This window comes from Schistocerca gregaria, unplaced genomic scaffold, assembly GCF_023897955.1.
Source record: "Schistocerca gregaria isolate iqSchGreg1 unplaced genomic scaffold, iqSchGreg1.2 ptg000180l, whole genome shotgun sequence".
In the NCBI taxonomy this organism is placed as follows: domain Eukaryota; kingdom Metazoa; phylum Arthropoda; class Insecta; order Orthoptera; family Acrididae; genus Schistocerca; species Schistocerca gregaria.
Window position 1 is genome coordinate 4,725,001 of NW_026061730.1, and position 19,879 is coordinate 4,744,879.

The 19,879-nt window shown below is 46.2% G+C and overlaps 6 non-coding genes across 6 annotated transcripts; all 6 read right to left on the reverse strand.

Moving 5' to 3' along the window:
* Window positions 1-7,843: 7,843 nt before the first annotated feature.
* On the reverse strand, window positions 7,844-7,916 carry Trnar-ucg (transfer RNA arginine (anticodon UCG)). The gene has a single exon. It is a non-coding gene; the product is annotated as a tRNA-Arg (tRNA).
* Window positions 7,917-8,870: 954 nt separating this feature from the next.
* Trnak-cuu (transfer RNA lysine (anticodon CUU)) lies at window positions 8,871-8,943 on the reverse strand. The gene has a single exon. It is a non-coding gene; the product is annotated as a tRNA-Lys (tRNA).
* Window positions 8,944-10,358: 1,415 nt separating this feature from the next.
* Trnak-cuu (transfer RNA lysine (anticodon CUU)) lies at window positions 10,359-10,431 on the reverse strand. The gene has a single exon. It is a non-coding gene; the product is annotated as a tRNA-Lys (tRNA).
* A 1,969-nt stretch (window positions 10,432-12,400) lies between these two features.
* On the reverse strand, window positions 12,401-12,473 carry Trnar-ucg (transfer RNA arginine (anticodon UCG)). Its single transcript has one exon. It is a non-coding gene; the product is annotated as a tRNA-Arg (tRNA).
* Window positions 12,474-13,388: 915 nt separating this feature from the next.
* Window positions 13,389-13,461, reverse strand: Trnak-cuu (transfer RNA lysine (anticodon CUU)). Its single transcript has one exon. It is a non-coding gene; the product is annotated as a tRNA-Lys (tRNA).
* A 452-nt stretch (window positions 13,462-13,913) lies between these two features.
* Window positions 13,914-13,986, reverse strand: Trnar-ucg (transfer RNA arginine (anticodon UCG)). Its single transcript has one exon. It is a non-coding gene; the product is annotated as a tRNA-Arg (tRNA).
* Window positions 13,987-19,879: the final 5,893 nt, after the last annotated feature.

Below are 19,879 nucleotides of genomic sequence, written 5' to 3' on the forward strand. Positions count from 1 at the left end.
GACCTTTGGGGGTTCCCTTCCACACAATACTGTTAAGCCTTCTTCCTTCGGTGCTACATATAGCCATTCGTTACTGTTTAGATGAGTCCAAAGGCTCTGATTCAGTGCGACTATTTTTCGCACACAATCTTCCGGAATTTCTCTTACCGGTTGCAACAATTTGGCTTCGCACTCTTCGTGGTCGAATGGTGACAGCAAGGCGAATGCTTGTTTGCACAGTCTCCTATTTTTACTTAGCTCCTTGCATTTTAGTTCCTCCGCAGAAAGTTTCGCGTACTGCCTTTTGGATTCATCTATTAGTAAGAATTCTTTCTCTGGCTGTATGTACACATATTTACCTTTCATGTTTAGAATTTCTTTTGGTAGTGGGAGTACTCTATACAAATTGAAATTGTTATTATTTATTAATGGAATATTAATTACATATCCTAGTATGCTACCCGAGATGAAAACATCTAAATCAATTATTCTTAACAATAGATAACCTGAGGACTCCGTAAGAGGAACAGGAAACTTTACATCTTTTAGTTCTTCCCGTATTAAACTTAGGTATTTTACAATTTGGACTGGATTAATTATATGAGGCTGTAGTATTCCCTTCTGAGCATTTACAATGGCATTTATCATTTGTTCGTATTCCTCTTCGATCTGACCAAACACTGCCGATAGTTGTAATACTTGCTCTGTTACTGTGGCGAAGGACGCTACACGTTTAAACCCTATATCGGTTTCCTTCACGTATTCCTTCATGAATCGTTCTAGTCTTTGCATACCTGTCTTCAGAACGTGCTCATTTGACTCTAGTGTATATACCGTCCTGTTTACTCCCGCCAATGTGGCTCTTACCACTGCCACCTGTTCCTTTGTTAGCCTCAACAACCCTTCTGAGTTTTTCTCCATAGCGTCTATTCTTTCCTTATAGTATGCTGCATCTGCTTCGTCCAACGTCCCGAACAGTATTTTACTTACCTGCCCGACGAAGTTGCATACTCCTCTCTTCCTTCTGGTCTCGTGTTTCGTTAGCTGCTGTACTAAAAGTTGCAATCCTGTGATTTTTTCCACATGATGGGTTACTTGTTGGTCTAGTACCCTGCATTCTATTAATCCTACATTTAATTGTGTTAGTGTTTCTCGGCACCTTTGTACCGCTGCCCTACCATACCTCTCTGCATTCTGAAACCTTTCTGTTATTATACCTAGATTTACGTATGTGACTATTCTCCATGTGGTACTGTATATTTCTACCTGTCCTCTATTATCGTAATATAGTCCTGATGAACTCGGAAATGGCGTCACTTGGTACTCATTTGTTGCATGCTCTGATGCAGTGATGTAGTATGCTGTTATCACTATGACGAATTTCACGACCTGCCACTTGAGTGCCATACCTGAAATTTAAAAGAATTGTTTCAGCCTGTTGGCATGTACTTTTGTTTCCTTATTTCTTTTAACTTTTATTACTACGTTAGGACCTTCCACTGTTACTACTTCAAATGGACCTCTCCATTGTGAATCTAATTTCCGAGATCTACCCCGTCTCACCGACTCATCGTGCAGTAATACTTTATCTCCTACCTTGAAGTTTTTTGGATTTTGTTTCATGTCGTACTGTTCCTTACTGATTTTCTTACTTCTTATAATCGAGTCTCTGGCCACTCTGTGGGCTTCCTGCATTCTCGCTCTTAGTTTATTTACATACATTTCATAATTGTAACTTACCTGCTGTGTTTCTTGCTGCAGTGCTCCTGGTATGTTAACCTTTCTTCCGTATAGTAATTCAAATGGTGTGTATCCTGTGCTGCTGTGTCGTGTAGTGTTGAACACAAAAATTGCATACGGTACCCATTTGTCCCAAGAACTTTGATCTCCTGTTACAAAGTGTCTGAGATACTCTACAATAGTTCTATGACTTCTTTCTAGTGCACCATTTGATTCAGGGTGGTACGCTGTAGTATTTATACGCTTTACCTTCAACAATTTACATACACTTTTAAATACATCACTCAGAAAGTTAGACCCTTGATCTGTTAATAATACTGATGGAATTCCATACCTTAATACTACGTTTTCCACAAATGCCTCAGCTACTGTTTCGGCATCTTGTTTGTCAATTGGGATTGCTAAGGTAAATTTACTCAGATCGTCTTGGAATGTTAACATGTACCTTTTTCCTGTATTAGATACATCTAGTGGACCCACTATATCCATCGCACACTTTCCGAATACTGTTTCTGCTGTGTCTGTAATTTCTAAGGGCATCCTAGTTTTCATTTGCGTGTTTTTATTCTTTTGACACGATGGGCATTTCCTAATGTAATTTTCAATGTCACGCTTCATTCCGCGCCACTGCTTGTATGCTTTAATTCTTTCGAGTGTCCTGTGCATTCCTTGGTGACCTCCCAAGGGATTGTCATGCATTTCCTTTAGTATATTTTCTTTTTCTTCGGGACTAATTTCCTCACCACTATCCGTTTCCTGTTCTATTTCACTCGACACTTGTGCTTGCCGCACGTTTACGGAACTTTCTTCCCCATTTGCTTTTGCTGCCGAGATCTCTGTCTCCACCTTCTGCTTCGCATCTATCTCTTCCTTCCCTTCATGCCTTATTCTACTCAGCGCATCCGCATTACTATTTAACTTCCCTGGCTTGTATATTACTTCATAATCATACTCCTCGAGTTTCAGTCTCCACTTCAGGAGTCTCGAACTCGGATCTTTGACACTAAATATCCATGTTAGTGGCTTATGGTCTGTCACTACAGTGAACTTTCTGCCATATATATATGGTCTGAACTGTTTTACTGCGTAAATTATAGCCAACAACTCTTTTTCCGTTGTGCTATAATTGAGTTCGACTTTGTTCAATGCTCTGGATGCATATGCGATGGGCAAGTCTTCGCCAATCTTCTTACCTTGCGATAACACTGCACCCAAGGCTGCGTTACTCGCATCCGTTGTAATGATGAACGGTTTCGTAAAGTCAGGGTACTGAAGTAACGGAGGGTTTATTAATTTCTCTTTTAGTTCTTCGAACGCATTGTTCTGACCTTCGCTCCATCGGTACTCCACTCCCTTTTTTAAGAGCTCATGGAGAGGTTTCGCAATCTTGCTGAAGTTAGCAATGAAACGGCGGTAGTAACCTATCAATCCGAGAAACCCTTTTAGTTCCTTAGTTGTCTTTGGCTGTGGGAAGAACTTCACCTTCTCCACCTTCGCCATATCTGGTGATATTCCTTTGTCAGTGATGCAATGACCTAGGAAGATTACTTCCTTCCTCAGGAATTCACACTTGTCTGGTTGCAGCTTCAAATTGTGCTCTCGCAACCTGTCAAATATTTCCCGGAGCTTTTCGTTATGCTCCTGCAGGTTTTTCCCATAGCATACTATGTCGTCTAGATATACAAAGCATTTCACTCCTTGTAAACCTGCCAAGACTGTATTCATCAGTCTCTGAAAACATCCTGGGGCTCCCTTCAGTCCCATCGGCATTCGTTTGTATTCGTAATGCTGATAGTTTGAGCTAAATGCCGTTTTCTCTCTGTCCTTCTCGTCCGTCAATATTTGATGGTACCCGCTTGCGAGGTCAAGCGTCGAGAAGTACTTAGCTTGCCCTAACTGATCCAGTATCTCGGAGATATTCGGTAGTGGAAATGCATCGCCTACAGTGATATCATTTAACCGTCTGTAGTCCACTACGATTCTCCATTTCTGTTTGCCACTAGCGTCTAGCTTCTTTGGAACTAACAGTAACGGTGCGTTCCAAGCGCTCTTACTCTCGACAATTATGTCATCTCTTAGCATCTGCTCTATTTGCTCCCTTAGCACTTCCTTTTGCGCTTCCGGGATCCTGTACGGTCTAGCGTTTACTACCTTTCCCGCGTGTTCCGGTGCAATCGGTATTCTGTGCTTCACTGCGGAAGTATAGGACAGGTTGTCCCCTGGTAGATGAAATACATCTCCGTATTCCGCGCAAACCTCTGCTAGAGCGCTTTTCTCTTCAGCGTTCAAATGATCAATTCTTAATTGCCTTCGCAACACACTAGTACGACTTGCTGTCTTTCCTATGACATTAGTACAACATTTTACTTCGCGTATTTTCCCTACTTTTTCTAATTCTTCCGTCATTAACCTGACGTTTCCTAACTGCACTCTGTCTTCTGACAAGTTTAATGCACTTACTATGCATTTCCCATTTCGCACTTTTACTAACGCTTCAGGTACATGTACCCCTTGTGCAATCTCCTGCCTAGGAATAATCATTTCCTTTTCGATTCCCCCTTTTACATTTCCTTCCACCTTTAATAACATTATTTTTTCCTCTCGGGGCCCTATTTCCCCGCCTACTTCTGAATCTTGTTCGTTCTCATGTCCCTTTGGCTCTTCCTCTACTACTAAGGGTATATCTCGCCCTTTTAGTCTCACTATTTTACCTGCATAGTCTAACTTAACTCTATGCTCTGTCAAGAAATTTCTGCCTATCAGTCCGTCGTACGGAATATCTAATCCTCTCCCGTACACGTGAAATTTTTGCCCTACTTGCTCAGAACCGTCAACACTTAAGTGTACCTGTACCGTACCTATTGTGCTGACGGCCTCGCTGGTTACACCTTTTAGCCGAAGCCTTTCCGCTTCATTAATTGCAAGTGTACTATTTATCGGAATACTCGTTCTCTTGAGCAGACACAACTGTGCTCCAGTGTCTATTAGCAACTTCAAATATCTTTTTAATTCTATGCAGTATAAAACCAAAACGTCATTTTCTGTTGCACAGTCGATTACCCTAACTGAGGGTTTACCTATCGCAACAAGGCCCGACTGTGCGGCCTTGCCGCCTCTTAGTTTCCCTGCACCACTTTACCGGTTTTGCTCGATACTGGCACCCTGCCTTTTCTCCATGCGTGCCAGGGCCCTGCGTGACAATCTTTCGCGTAATGTCCCGGCCGCTTACACTTGAAACAAGCAACGTCTTTTACCCTCGTACACGGAACTCCACAGTTCCCTGGTAGATTATATTGTGGGCACCTCCACTCTCGTAACCCTCCATCAGCTTCCCTATGATTTCCTCTAAAGTCTCTTGTATCTATCGGATGAATTTTTCTTAATCTTACCCGGCATTCCGCGTCTGTATGTCCTGGCTTGTCGCACCCGTAACAAAAATTCGTAAACTCTTTGCCCGTCATTATCCGTACTCTTCCCTCTGGCCTATTCTTTCTACACTTGCTTACCATGTGCCCTCTCAATCCACAATTGAAACATTTCAAATCTCTAATATCTCTGGTATTCTTCACCGTTTCCTTTCCCCGGTTGAAAGTTACTCTTGGGGCTAGTCCCCGCTCTTTCATTGACAGTATTGCACTTTCTTCTTGCAATGCTAGTTCCACGGCCGCTGCTAGCGTGATTTCATCGCCTCTACTTCCTACTATCGTCTGTATTCTATCATTGCTTAACCCTTGTATAAAGCATGCTCTTCCTAGTGAATCAACCAGTTCAATTGCGCCCTTTAAGTTCTCCCTAGCCGTAACTCTGCTTACTGCTTCCCTGAAATCCCTTTGCATTTCATCTATTTGGCTTGCCCATGTCGCAATTGGCTCTCCTTGTCCCTGTCTCGATTGAAATATCTTGCACGCGTAGTAGTCAATGGTACGCTTACTCGCATAATTTTTCTCTAGAACATGTTTTACTTCCTGCCATGTCCCCGTGCGTTCCCTTACTTGCAGCCTCGATCTGGCCTCTCCGGTTATTTTGGCTTTAACAAACTTCAGTAACGTTTCGTGTTCCTCCGGTTTCACAAGTTCAAATGCAGCGTCTACATTTTCAATAAACTCCCTAAGATCTCTCTTATTTCCTTCGAACACTTTTGGAACTATACACAAGGCTTCTTTCACTGATATCTTACCGCTACTGGAGGATGACGGAACTTCGTTAGTTTGGGCCATCTTACCAACTTAACTATGTTAGCACTTTACAATACAAGATACAAAATTCTTAATATAATTTTATATGTACCGCTTCTCTTGTGGTGCGCCGTCTGTTCCGCTGATCCGCGTTGTCCCGCGTTGTGCCGCGCTGCTCCGCGCTCTCTCTGTGCTCTCTGTGCCCGCGCTGTTCCGCGCTGCCGCGATGCGTCGGCCGCCGCTCTGCTGGGCTGTGCCGACCCCGTCGCTCGCCTCGGCTGCCGCTGCTACGGCTGCTGCCGCTGCTCGGCCCGGACCCCCGGTCTCGAACGCTGGCTGCTTAGGCACCTCTGTGCCTCGTCGCTCCGCGTCGTGCTGCCGCTATCCTGCGTTGCCCTGCACCCGCGAGGACTACTTCTCTGGACTCTGTCGTAGTGGGGCTACTAATGCTGAAAGTTGCGAGTCGCCACAACTTCCTGCTAATTGCCACAGTCGCTGTAGCAAAATCTACTGGCTCCTATCTCCTTTTTGCCTATTTGCCTTTGTGGTACCCCACACCTGGCACCAAAACTTTTATTTATGTCGCGTCCCAAGCGTGGGTTTTGCGAGGGATTGAGCGACACGGTTCGTAAACGGGAATTAGACGGTTGACCTAATTGAGAGGGAGACTTTTGATCTGGCTGACATGTTAAATTCCCTGGTGTGAAGGTACAAGGCTAGGATGTTGGTAGAAGTAAACTCGTATGGACGTTATAAAAGTTCTAATTTATTCATAAAGAATACAGATCACCCTAACTGCGTAGTGATTGTACGTACAGAATAGCCAAGCCCATTACAGAGACGGTGACTGACTTCCACCGTTCTGGCTGCCTGATAGAACTTTCCAGCACTTTGCTGCCCACACTAGCACCCTACGTCAGAGTCCCGCGGTCGCTGCCTAAACGCTCATCGGCGGCTATCTCCAACTGTCTGCCTGCAGCCCGCCCTCAGCCCAAGTCGGCTGCTACTCACGCTGACTACCGTCACTGCCTAAACCCGAGAGAGAGAGAGATCCCCGGAGCGGCGTGCCTCCGAGTTTTGTTAGCTCTTCCCCTTCGACCCCGCCAGCGCTTGGCATGACGTAGCGTCGAGTGCAACTTTTCCTTATTAGGGATTGTTTTAGTATTAACTTCAGTACTTTTCTTCAGAAGCTGGGTGGAGGGGTAGAGGGGCCTCTCCCTATATGGTCACGCACTGCGTCCTGAGCCCTTCATTGGCTCCTCCTGACGTAGTGCGGTCCCCACCTAGGGCCCTCTTTCTTTCTCTCTCCGCTCCCAGACTTCTCCCTCTAGCCAAGAGTGTTGATACTGCAAGTTATTGTTTATTAAGGGACCTGCCCAAAGCGCCCTGTTTATCTTAATAGCTGAGTCTGCTTCCTTGCTTATCACGCGCAGCTGCCTGGCCGCTTGGACCGCCGCCTCGGCTATTTGGCTGCGTCGTTATCTTTTGTGACCAATCTGACACGCCTGGCGTCCCCTGTTAACTCTATCTCCCCGTATGATTTCTGGTGTATCGTCTGAGAACAACTGCATTTAGACTTGGCTTTTCTGCGGTTACAACAACACTCGTCACGTACTTCACTTTTATTTCATAATCATTTCTGAGAGGTAAAGGAATTGCATGACAATCTGCAGAGCTAGCGGCGTCAAAATTAACACACATACTTGACGTGACTCAGAAGCCGAACGAGTTACTTTCCGACGTTGTTTTAGATGTGCAAGTGCCAGTCAAAACTCGCGGTGAGGGCACTCTGCCGACCATTTCGCTAGTTAACACCGGTCTTGTTGTGTGTGTTTCAAGCTCAAGACCATCTCCAAGCACAAAATGGTCAACAGCAACATTCAGACGGTTTCGTACTGCACAATTGCTACATTAAAACGGTATGTTTCTTTTTCAGAACTGGAAAAATACGACCGTGACAGGACTCGAACCTGCAATCTTCGGATCCGAAGTCCGACGCCTTATCCATTAGGCCACACGGTCACTGACGACCAAGTATAACTTATATACTACTCATCTCGAAACGCTCACACCCCCTGAGGAATTGTGTTTTCGTTCCACACAGCCGCTGCCCCTTACTCTTTCCCACCCATTCGTTACATTCAACCTCTTACGAGACCGACCAAACATAGACAGGAAAACAAGACCACACACTTTGCGCATTCGGAATCGATGGCAGGGTGTCCCTCGCCGCATCTGCTACGATGGCCATTTGCTACTTCTGCAAAAGCGGCGGCGGCGACGACGACGACGACGACGACGACGACGACGACGACGACGACGACGACGACGACGACGACGACGACCGCGAGAGGCTCAGAGATTTGTGAGAAATACATCTATAAAATGTAAATCAGACTGCCTCGTCCAACCTTATGCCGTACCGCTTTGGCAAATGCTTTATCTGCGCCATTCGCCTTAATCACATCTGAGAGTAATTCTTAATAATACTCCTGTCGCTAATTGTTCCTCATCACAGATACTGTTTGCTATACGGCCACGATGCGCAACTGATTTCCAAAATTCGTCTTCCTCCTGTGAGGATGGAACTCACGACCCCTGGTTTACTAGACCAATGCTCTACCACTGAGCTAAACAGGCGCCGCCTAGCGGAACTTTTGCTTACTTCGTCCGTACGGTCGTCTGAATCATCAGACTTCAGCTGACAACACTTCATATTTTCGACTAATATTTGCAGCTATGGCGACCCATTACTGCTTGGCTACACATCTGACACGTAGCCGTGTTCTCTCCAACCAAAAATACTTGCACTTCAGAACATGACTTTCACACATGTCTACAAAATCACCTTCACTTCAAATACCGTTTTCTTGCGACTGATGGAGACGTAGGCAAATTTTAAAGTTGCTATTTCCATTACATCACGTTAATCAGAAAATCGGTAATTTACATCTGCAGCGGAAAAAAATTCCTTTCCGCCCAGCGTAGGGCTCGAACCCACGACCCTATGAATAAGAGTCTCATGCTCTACCGACTGAGCTACCCGTGCTGCCTCGTTGGATACCTGCTGGGCAGCAGATCACACAGTACTCGTTTGGGTTGGTTGGTCCCATACAGAATCTCTCCATGCTGCCTAATGTTTTCCTAACGTCACACTCGTCACGTACTTCACTTTTATATCATATTCACTTCTGAGAGGTAAAGGAATTGCATGAAAATCTGCAGAGCTAGCGGCGTCAAAATTAACACACATACTTGATGTGACTCAAAAGTCGAACGAGTTACTTTCCGACGTTGTTTTAGATGTGCAAGTGCCAGTCACACCTCGCGGTGAGGCCACTCTGCCGACCATTTCGCTAGTTAACACCTGTCTTGTTGTGTGTGTTTCATGCTCAAGACCATCTCCAAGCACAAAATGCTCAACAGCAACATTCAGACGGTTTCGTACTGCTCAATTGCTACGTTAAAACGATATGTTTCTTTTTCAGAACTGGAAAAACACGTCTGTGACAGGATTCGAACGTGCAATCTTCGGATCCGAAGTCCGACGCCTTATCCATTAGCCACACGGTCACTGACGACCAAGTATAACTTATATACGACTCATCTCGAAACGCTCACACCCCCTGAGGAATTGTGTTTTCGTTCCACACAGCCGCTGCCCCTTACTCTTTCCCACCCATTCGTTACATTCAACCTCTTACGACACCGACCAAACATACACAGGAAAAGAAGACCACACTATTTGCGCATTCGGAATCGATGGCAGGGTGTCCCTCGCCGCATTTGCTACGATGGCCATTTGCTACTTCTGCAGAAGCGGCGACGACGACCGCGAGAGGCTCAGAGATTTGTGAGAAATACATCTATAAAATGTAATTCAGACTGCCTCGTCCAACCTAATGCCGTACCGCTTTGGCAAATGCTTTATCTGCGCCATTCGCCTTAATCACATCTGAGAGTAATTCTTAATAATACGCCTGTCGCTAATTGTTCCTCATCACAGATACTGCTTTCTATATGGCCACGATGCGCAACTGATTTCCAAGACTCGTCTTCCTCCTGTGAGGATGGAACTCACGACCCCTGGTTTACTAGACCAATGCTCTGCCACGGAGCTAAACAGGCGCCGCCTAGCGGCACTTTTGCGTACTTCGTCCGTACGGTCGTCTGAATCATCAGACTTCAGCTGACAACACTTCATATTTTCGACTAATATTTGCAGCTATGGCGACCCATTACTGCTTGGCTACACATCTGACACGTAGCCGTGTTCTCTCCAACCAAAACCACTTGCACTTCAGAACATGACTTTCACACATGTCTACAAAATCACCTTCACCTTCAAATACAGTTTTCTTGCGACTGATGGAGACGTAGGCAAATTTTAAAGTTGCTATTTCCATTACATCACGTTAGTCAGAAAATCGGTAATTTACATCTGCAACGGAAAAAATTCCGCTCCGCCCAGCGTAGGGCTCGAACCCACGACCCTGTGATTAAGAATCTCATGCTCTACCGACTGAGCTAGCCGTGCTGCCTCGTTGGATACCTGCTGGGTAGCAGATCACACAGTACTCGTTTGGGTTTTGTGGTCCCATACAGAATCTCTCCATGCTCCCTAATGTTTTCCTAACGTCACACCCGTCACGTACTTCACTTTTATATCATATTAACTTCTGAGAGGTAAAGGAATTGCATGAAAATCTGCAGAGCTAGCGGCGTCAAAATTAACACACTTACTTGATGTGACTAAAAAGCCGAACGATTTACTTTCCGACGTTGTTTTAGATGTGCAAGTGCCAGTCACACCTCGCGGTGAGGCCACTCTGCCGACCATTTCGCTAGTTAACACCTGTCTTGTTGTGTGTGTTTCATGCTCAAGACCATCTCCAAGCACAAAATGCTCAACAGCAACATTCAGACGGTTTCGTACTGCTCAATTGCTACGTTAAAACGATATGTTTCTTTTTCAGAACTGGAAAAACACGTCTGTGACAGGATTCGAACGTGCAATCTTCGGATCCGAAGTCCGACGCCTTATCCATTAGCCACACGGTCACTGACGACCAAGTATAACTTATATACGATTCATCTCGAAACGCTCACACCCCCTGAGGAATTGTGTTTTCGTTCCACACAGCCACTGCCCCTTACTCTTCCCCACCCATTCGTTACATTCAACCTCTTACGAGACCGACCAAACATAGACAGGAAAACAAGACCACACACTTTGCGCATTCGGAATCGATGGCAGGGTTTTCCTCGCCGCATTTGCTACGATGGCCATTTGCTACTTCTGCAGAAGCGGCGACGACGACGACGACGACGACGACGACGACGACGACGACGACGACGACGATCGCGAGACGCTCAGAGATTTGTGAGAAATACATCTATAAAATGTAATTCAGACTGCCTCGTCCAACCTAATGCCGTACCGCTTTGGCAAATGCTTTATCTGCGCCATTCGCTTTAATCACATCTGAGAGTAATTCTTAATAATACTCCTGTCGCTAATTGTTCCTCATCACAGATACTGCTTTCTATACGGCCACGACACGCAACTGATTTCAAAGATTCGTCTTCCTCCTGTGAGGATGGAACTCACGACCCCTGGTTTACTAGACCAATGCTCTACCACTGAGCTAAACAGGCGCCGCCTAGCGGCACTTTTGCGTACTTCGTCCGTACAGTCGTCTGAATCATCAGACTTCAGCTGACAACACTTCATATTTTCGACTAATATTAGCAGCTATGGCGACCCATCACTGCTTGGCTACACATCTGACATGTAGCCGATATTCTCTCCAAACAAAACCACCTGCACTTCACATATGTCTACAAAATCACCTTCACCTTCAAATACAGTTTTCTTGCGACTGATGGAGTCGTAGGCAAATTTTAAAGTTGCTATTTCCATTACATCACGTTAATCAGAAAATCGGTAATTTACATCTGCAGCGGAAAAAAATTCCGTTCCGCCCAGCGTAGGGCTCGTACCACTACCCTGTGAATAAGAGTCTCATGCTCTACCGACTGAGATAGCCGTGCTGCCTCGTTGGATACCTGCTGGGCAGCAGATCACACAGTACTCGTTTGGATTGGTTGGTCCCATACAGAATCTCTCCATGCTGCCTAATGTTTTCCTACCGTCACACTCGTCACGTACTTCACTTTTATATCATATTCACTTCTGAGAGGTAAAGGAATTGCATGAAAATCTGCAGAGCTAGCGGCGTCAAAATTAACACACATTCTTGATGTGACTCAAAAGTCGAACGAGTTACTTTCCGACGTTGTTTTAGATGTGCAAGTGCCAGTCACACCTCGCGGTGAGGCCACTCTGCCGTTCATTTCGCTAGTTAACACCGGTTTTGTTGTGTGTGTTTCAAGCTCAAGACCATCTCCAAGTACAAAATGCTCAACAGCAACATTCAGACGGTTTCGTACTGTTCAATTGCTACATTAAAACGATATGTTTCTTTTTCAGAACTGGAAAAACACGACCGTGACGGTATTCGAACCTGCAATCTTCGGATCCGAAGTCCGACGCCTTATCCATTAGGCCACACGGTCACTGACGACCAAGTATAACTTATATACGATTCATCTCGAAACGCTCACACCCCCTGAGGAATTATGTTTTCGTTCCACACAGCCGCTGCCCTTTACTCTTTTCCACCCATTCGTTACATTCAACCTCTTACGACACCGACCAAACATACACAGGAAAAGAAGACCACACATTTTGCGCATTCGGAATCGATGGCAGGGTGTCCCTCGCCACAGTTGCTACGATGGCCATTTGCCACTTCTGCAGAAGCGGCGGCGACGACGACGACGACGACGACGACGACGACCGCGAGAGGCTCAGAGATTTGTGAGAAATACATCTATAAAATGTAATTCAGACTGCCTCGTCCAACCTAATGCCGTACCGCTTTGGCAAATGCTTTATCTGCGCCATTCAACTTAATCACATCTGAGAGTAATTCTTAATAATACTCCTGTCGCTAATTGTTCCTCATCACAGATACTGCTTTCTATACGGCCACGACGCGCAACTGATTTCCAAGATTCGTCTTCCTCCTGTGAGGATGGAACACACGACCCCTGGTTTACTAGACCAATGCTATACCACTGAGCTAAGCAGGCGCCGCCTAGCGGCACTTTTGCGTACTTCGTCCGTACGGTCGTCTGAATCATCAGACTTCAGCTGACAACACTTCATATTTTCGACTAATATTTGCAGCTATGGCGACCCATTACTGCTTGGCTACACATCTGACACGTAGCCGTGTTCTCTCCAACCAAAACCACTTGCACTTCAGAAGATGACTTTCACACATGTCTACAAAATCACCTTCACCTTCAAATACAGTTTTCTTGCGACTGATGGAGACGTAGGCAAATTTTAAAGTTGCTATTTCCATTACATCACGTTAGTCAGAAAATCGGTAATTTACATCTGCAGCGGAAAAAATTCCGTTCCGCCCAGCGTAGGGCTCGAACCCACGACCCTGTGATTAAGAATCTCATGCTCTACCGACTGAGCTAGCCGTGCTGCCTCGTTGGATACCTGCTGGGTAGCAGATCACACAGTACTCGTTTGGGTTTTGTGGTCCCATACAGAATCTCTCCATGCTGCCTAATGTTTTCCTAACGTCACACTCGTCACGTACTTCACTTTTATATCATATTAACTTCTGAGAGGTAAAGGAATTGCATGAAAATCTGCAGAGCTAGCGGCGTCAAAATTAACACACTTACTTGATGTGACTCAAAAGCCGAACGATTTACTTTCCGACGTTGTTTTAGATGTGCAAGTGCCAGTCACACCTCGCGGTGAGGCCACTCTGCCGTTCATTTCGCTAGTTAACACCGGTTTTGTTGTGTGTGTTTCAAGCTCAAGACCATCTCCAAGTACAAAATGCTCAACAGCAACATTCAGACGGTTTCGTACTGTTCAATTGCTACATTAAAAAGATATGTTTCTTTTTCAGAACTGGAAAAACACGACCGTGACAGGATTCGAACCTGCAATCTTCGGATCCGAAGTCCGACGCCTTATCCATTAGGCCACACGGTCACTGATGACCAAGTATAACTTATATACGATTCATCTCGAAACGCTCACACCCCCTGAGGAATTGTGTTTTCGTTCCACACAGCCGCTGCCCCTTACTCTTCCCCACCCATTCGTTACATTCAACCTCTTACGAGACCGACCAAACATAGACAGGAAAACAAGACCACACACTTTGCGCATTCGGAATCGATGGCAGGGTGTCCCTCGCCGCATTTGCTACGATGGCCATTTGCTACTCCTGCAGAAGCGGCGGCGGCGGCGGCGGCGACGACGACGACGACGACGACGACGACGACGACGACCGCGAGACGCCCAGAGATTTGTGAGAAATACATCTATAAAATGTAATTCAGACTGCCTCGTCCAACCTAATGCCGTACCGCTTTGGCAAATGCTTTATCTGCGCCATTCGCCTTAATCACATCTGAGAGTAATTCTTAATAATACTCCTGTCGCTAATTGTTCCTCATCACAGATACTGCTTTCTATACGGCCACGACGGGCAACTGATTTCAAAGATTCGTCTTCCTCCTGTGAGGATGGAACTCACGACCCCTGGTTTACTGGACCAATGCTCTACCACAGAGCGAAACAGGCGCCGCCTAGCGGCACTTTTGCGTACTTCGTCCGTATGGTCGTCTGAATCATCAGACTTCAGCTGACAACACTTCATATTTTCGACTAATATTTGCAGCTATGGCGACCCATTACTGCTTGGCTACACATCTGACATGTAGCCGATATTCTCTCCAAACAAAACCACCTGCACTTCAGAACATGACTTTCACACATGTCTACAAAATCACCTTCACCTTCAAATACAGTTTTCTTGCGACTGATGGAGACGTAGGCAAATTTTAAAGTTGCTATTTCCATTACATCACGTTAATCAGAAAATCGGTAATTTACATCTGCAGCGGAAAAAAATTCCGTTCCGCCCAGCGTAGGGCTCGTACCCACGACCCTGTGAATAAGAGTCTCATGCTCTACCGACTGAGATAGCCGTGCTGCCTCGTTGGATACCTGCTGGGCAGCAGATCACACAGTACTCGTTTGGGTTGGTTGGTCCCATACAGAATCTCTCCATGCTGCCTAATGTTTTCCTAACGTCACACTCGTCACGTACTTCACTTTTATATCATATTCACTTCTGAGAGGTAAAGGAATTGCATGAAAATCTGCAGAGCTAGCGGCGTCAAAATTAACACACATACTTGATGTGACTCAAAAGTCGAACGAGTTACTTTCCGACGTTGTTTTAGATGTGCAAGTGCCAGTCACACCTCGCGGTGAGGCCACTCTGCCGTTCATTTCGCTAGTTAACACCGGTCTTGTTGTGTGTGTTTCAAGCTCAAGACCATCTCCAAGTACAAAATGGTCAACAGCAACATTCAGACAGTTTCGTACTGCTCAATTGCTACTTTAAAACGGTATGTTTCTTTTTCAGAACTGGAAAAACACGACCGTGACAGTATTCGAACCTGCAATCTTCGGATCCGAAGTCCAACGCCTTATCCATTTTTTGTTTTTTTTATTTTTTTTATCTTTTTTATTTTTATTTCTTTTCTACATTAGTTAACCCTTTTATAAAATGGAACTAAAAAAATAGAACCAAGTGCCACAGCCACTTTTCATCCTAAAAAAAAAAAAATCTGTTCCTCTTCAGGCGTTGGCTCCTGACTAAACCTACCTCAGAGAGCTGCCTATCTACCAGGGTAAATATAGGAAATCAAGGTTAGGGCTTTCCTTACAAACAAAACAAAATCTTCTTTTTTCTGAATTTTATTTTTATTTTTATTTTTGTTATGTTATTATTTTTTTGTTTTCGTTTAGTTTTTTTGTGTCATTGATCAGAGTTCTTCTGCGCCCCGCTGGTAATATGTTGAGTCACGTCTTCTCGAAATTGATGCGTTCTGTTCAATTGTTCAGAAATGTTCATTGCTTCAAGCAGGAAACGTTCTTCTCTCTTGGCTTAACACATTCCAGCTCCGAGGCGGGTCGTGGAAAGCACTCCCAAGGAAGTTCGAGAAAAATTGTCTGTATTTTGGGTGACGGACAACGATATAATGACGGTCATTGAGGTATGTCCAAAAATCGAGTACAGAGTCTACAGTTTGTCCAAATAGGTAGTGAATGGAATGTCCGCGAATCCAATTCACAGCATTGGTCTTTGTCCGAGGAAAATATTCACGATCCGGAAATAATAATGAAAGGGGAATAATCCGATCCGGAATGTCCCGCGTTAGAAAAGCGACAATAAGACGAATCAAGTGCCAAACCTCCTCCGCCGGTCCACAAACAAACCGATGTTCATCATTGTCTGGGACTCCACACGTGGAACAGAGAGGTGATTGGGCGAGGTGGATACGATGAAGGCGAGATTGGTTGATTTGCTTACCATTGACAGTTAGGTACCAGACAGATAGAACATTCGTGTCAAGGTAACGGGCGAAAACCGCGCGCCATACATGACGCCAGTCTACTTGGGGAACTTTTGTTCAATCAGGTTAGGTGGACGACCTAATTGGAGGACACTGTATACTGCCTTTGTCTTGAGTAAAAGCTGTCTTGGTAAGGTGAGGCGTAGATAACTGAGTTCAAGAAAGAAGTATCGTATATAATGTAACTGGACCGGAACGTCCGAGATCATCACTGGGGCTGACAGTGAGACCGGCGTATATGCCGTCAGGAGTAGACCAGTGAGGCTCGTTGGGCATCGTGTCCATACTGTCATCTGGGAGCTGACAAATAGGACGCGAGCGCTATCCGGCACGTGAAACAGACCTATCCCACCTCGTTCACGGGGGAGAGTAAGGGTTGCATAGTTAACTTTGAATAACAGCCCAGAGCTGACGAAAGATGCCATCACTGCCAACATGCGACGTGCCACAGTAAGCGGGAAAGGTAGAACTTGTGCTACATGGGGAACTCGGGATGCGATATATATATTGACATATCGAGCTCGTTGGAGAATATCTAGGGATCGAAGGCGATGATCCATAAGACCCGCTCTGATCATTAAAAGGAGGCGTCTGCAGTTGATGGCGGCTGAACGCCGGAGATCAGATGAAAAGTCTATTCCTAAACAGCGAATGGTATCAACGGTGGTGAGAGGTGTAATACACTCCACAGGGAGTCCTGTGCCAATGAACATAACTTGTGACTTACGTACGTTTAAAGAGCTACCCGACGCCTCACCATAAGTCGCTACCCACGTCAAAAGAGCTCGAACCTCGTCGGCATTACGTAAACAGATGACTACATCGTCAGCATAGGCCGTGCAACAGAATCGGTATCGATCTATGGATAACCCTACCAAACGTTGTCTGAGCCCACATAGCAAGGATTCCAAGGAAAAGGCGTACAAAATCGCTGATAGAGGGCAACCTTGACGTACGGATCGACCTATTTTTATCGGAGGAGTGAGTCTGCCATTGTACATAATCCTGGAAGAGGCACCCCGCAGAAGGCGCATCACTACCGTGATAACGGCGACTGGGAAACCCATATGGTGGAGAATGGCCGTAAGGAACGAATGGTCAACCCTATCAAAAGCTTGGCTAAAGTCCAAAGACGCAAGTGCCCCAGAGAAGCGTTGTGCCTGGGTAACGGCGATCATATCCCTGTACCGGCATAAAGCCGTGCGGATATTATTATCCCCTCCCAAAGATGCTTGGTCTGGCGACACAACATATCGGGCAACGGTTTTAAGTCGTGCCGCCAAAAGGCGAGTGAAGATTTTCATATCACTGTTAAGGAGGGTGAGGGGCCGATAATCACTGATATTGTTGCCACCATGCGGTTTATGTACAGGAATAATAATTCCTTCCATGAAAGAGTCCGGCACAGGTACTTCCGGAGACATCAGTTCCCGACATATGGAGGTGAAGGTGGACTCTAACAAATCACGGAAGGTGCGATAAAATTCGAGGGGAAGACCGTCGGGTCCTGGGGAGCGATTGATGGTTCCTGCTCGGATCGCATCGCGGACTTCATCATCAGTCACCTCTGACACCAAGTCAATCGCCGCATCTCCTGGGAGACCACCAAAGTTGAGCTGTGAGACTTCCTCGATCAACTCTGGGGAATGTGGAATTGCGGCGTAGAGCTGCTGGTAGTGGGCGTGAAGCACATTCCCTATTGCAGATTGGGTTACGTAGCGACGCCCATCTTGGTCTGTTAGGATGGGAATAAATTTTCGGCGACGATGTTGGCGTTCTTGGATGATATGATACATAGATGGATGTTCATGAGGCATGCGATCAGCAGTACGAGATCGTACTATCGCTCCTTCCAAATGCCTTCGCATGAGATTGGAGATTTGGGCCTTAGCATGGTTTATCCTTGTATGACGCTCAGGGGAGGCTGGCATCGTGGAGCATTCTCGTAGGATCCTGTAGTAAAATTCCATAGTGCTCTTGCTCCAGGCGACAACATCTTTGCCATATTGGATCAAAGTTTTTCGAAAAGCAGGTTTTGCACACTGGATCCACCAGGATATGGTAGACGGATACGTGAGACGGCGTCTATTACATGTGATCCAAGTGTCTTCTATTAGAAGTCGACAGTCAGGTGAATTAAGAAGTGCCGTGTTCAGTTTCCATAAACCACATCCGTGCCATACTGCCTGTCTTGTGAGAACAACGTCACAGAAGTAAGCCTCATGATCTGAGAAAGCAACAGGCCAGATTTCAGCCTGTCGTGTGTGTTGAATTAGGGATCGCGAGATGTAGATGCGATCCAGTTGGCTAGAGGAGTAGGCAGTGTAGTACGTAAAGCCCAAACGATCACCGTGAACATGTCTCCACGTGTCGACAAATTGTAGCCGCATCACGACTGTTTCCAGAGCTGCACATGGTGAGTGACGCGGCAATTGATCCTGATGTCGCTGGGTGCAGTTGAAGTCTCCACCCATGACCCAGTCATCGTGTGGTCCCATAAAAAGGGGTGTAACTTCATCTGCAAAGAAGGCATTGCGTTCACGACGGTAGCTGGAGCCCGACGGCGCATAAATGTTGACGATACGTACACCAAAGAGAGTAAGGGCCATACCTCTGCCGTTGGGGAGGTATAGGACATCTTCGGCAGGAAGACCTTCTCGTAAGATGATGGCAACACCACTACCGGTGTCCGAAGCGGGAGAAAGATGCGCCGTGAAGCCATGTGGTGGTGAAAAATCGGCGACATGCACTTCCTGAAAAAGCGCAATATCAATGTCCGCATCATAAATCATATCGCGGAGCAGCGAGAGTTTGTGGGGCGCACGAATGGTCGCGAGGTTAATCGTTACGACACGATAATGCTGGTGTTGGAGTCCCACAGGCACAGGTGGGGCTGCTTCTTCAGGAGCGAGAGGTCGTCGATCTTGCCGGGCCGCGGAAGAGGTTGCTATTGTGGAGAGTTTGCGGGCGCGGGCGCAACCGATGGGGGCGCCCCATCATCAGCACCGTCCACCCCAGTCCCTTCGATCTCCACGTCGTCTGCTCAGGAGACTGATACTGCGGTAGGGTACCGACTGTGTACATCATCCATGTGGAGAGGAGACGTATTTTTCGGCTCAGCATATAGACTTTCTTCAACGTCGACTTGTGGGGGCGATGGCGCCAGTAAGGAGGGGTGGTCGTTGCCAGTGGTCGCCTGTGGCGGGTCGTTCGCATCAGACGTTTGGACATCATAGAGCGGTTTATCATCCATCTTCGGTTCTGCATCTCTGGCATCCATCCAGAGAATGGATTCATCAGGGGGTGTACGGCTACGTTTCTTTCTCTTTCGTGTCGACCCTTGTTTTCGAACAGGTCGTTCCGAGTCTGATTGCGGGTGGCCTTCGTCTGACTCCGGACCAGTCTGAAGGAAAGCAGAAGTAGGTACCACTCCCGGATCAACGTCCATCTCA